Source organism: Coregonus lavaretus, assembly GCF_964263955.1.
Source record: "Coregonus lavaretus genome assembly, contig: HAP1_SCAFFOLD_3010, whole genome shotgun sequence".
NCBI classification, from domain to species: domain Eukaryota; kingdom Metazoa; phylum Chordata; class Actinopteri; order Salmoniformes; family Salmonidae; genus Coregonus; species Coregonus lavaretus.
The window spans coordinates 21,374-23,016 of record NW_028165773.1 but is presented as its reverse complement, the minus strand read 5'-3'; the positions used below and the strand labels follow the sequence as shown (position 1 = coordinate 23,016).

General features: G+C 47.3%; 1 long non-coding RNA gene across 1 annotated transcript; it reads right to left on the bottom strand.

Moving 5' to 3' along the window:
* Positions 1-370: 370 nt before the first annotated feature.
* Positions 371-1,643, bottom strand: LOC311115501. The gene is made up of 3 exons (XR_014611272.1): positions 1,536-1,643; positions 687-1,000; positions 371-416 (listed from the first exon to the last, which is right to left on the bottom strand). It is a non-coding gene; the product is annotated as an uncharacterized lncRNA (long non-coding RNA).

Here is a 1,643-nt window from a genome sequence, read left to right as displayed (position 1 = left end):
GTTCCCTGGGTTAGTTAGTATCTGCGGATGGATCAGACCTGTCTGTTTAGCTGTGTTCCCTGGGTTAGTTAGTATCTGCGGATGGATCAGACCTGTCTGTTTAGCTGTGTTCCCTGGGTTAGTTAGTATCTGCGGATGGACCAGACCTGTCTGTTTAGCTGTGTTCCCTGGGTTAGTTAGTATCTGGGGATGGATCAGACCTGTCTGTTTAGCTGTGTTCCCTGGGTTAGTTAGTATCTGGGGATGGATCAGACCTGTCTGTTTAGCTGTGTTCCCTGGGTTAGTTAGTATCTGGGGATGGATCAGACCTGTCTGTTTAGCTGTGTTCCCTGGGTTAGTTAGTATCTGGGGATGGATCAGACCTGTCTGTTTAGCTGTGTTCCCTGGGTTAGTTAGTATCTGCGGATGGATCAGACCTGTCTGTTTAGCTGTGTTCCCTGGGTTAGTTAGTATCTGCAGATGGATCAGACCTGTCTGTTTAGCTGTGTTCCCTGGGTTAGTTAGTATCTCTAGATGGATCAGACCTGTCTGTTTAGCTGTGTTCCCTGGATTAGTTAGTATCTGGGGATGGATCAGACCTGTCTGTTTAGCTGTGTTCCCTGGGTTAGTTAGTATCTGCAGATGGATCAGACCTGTCTGTTTAGCTGTGTTCCCTGGGTTAGTTAGTATCTGGGGATGGATCAGACCTGTCTGTTTAGCTGTGTTCCCTGGGTTAGTTAGTATCTGCGGATGGATCAGACCTGTCTGTTTAGCTGTGTTCCCTGGGTTAGTTAGTATCTGGGGATGGATCAGACCTGTCTGTTTAGCTGTGTTCCCTGGGTTAGTTAGTATCTGCAGATGGATCAGTCTGTTTAGCTGTGTTCCCTGGGTTAGTTAGTATCTGCAGATGGATCAGACCTGTCTGTTTAGCTGTGTTCCCTGGGTTAGTTAGTATCTGCAGATGGATCAGTCTGTTTAGCTGTGTTCCCTGGGTTAGTTAGTATCTGCGGATGGATCAGACCTGTCTGTTTAGCTGTGTTCCCTGGGTTAGTTAGTATCTGGGGATGGATCAGACCTGTCTGTTTAGCTGTGTTCCCTGGGTTAGTTAGTATCTGCAGATGGATCAGACCTGTCTGTTTAGCTGTGGTCCCTGGGTTAGTTAGTATCTGCAGATGGATCAGACCTGTCTGTTTAGCTGTGGTCCCTGGGTTAGTTAGTATCTGCAGATGGATCAGACCTGTCTGTTTAGCTGTGTTCCCTGGGTTAGTTAGTATCTGCAGATGGATCAGACCTGTCTGTTTAGCTGTGTTCCCTGGGTTAGTTAGTATCTGCAGATGGATCAGACCTGTCTGTTTAGCTGTGGTCCCTGGGTTAGTTAGTATCTGCAGATGGATCAGTCTGTTTAGCTGTGTTCCCTGGGTTAGTTAGTATCTGCGGATGAATCAGACCTGTCTGTTTAGCTGTGTTCCCTGGGTTAGTTAGTATCTGCAGATGGATCAGACCTGTCTGTTTAGCTGTGTTCCCTGGGTTAGTTAGTATCTGGGGATGGATCAGACCTGTCTGTTTAGCTGTGTTCCCTGGGTTAGTTAGTATCTGCGGATGGATCAGACCTGTCTGTTTAGCTGTGTTCCCTGGGTTAGTTAGTATCTGCAGATGGATCAGTC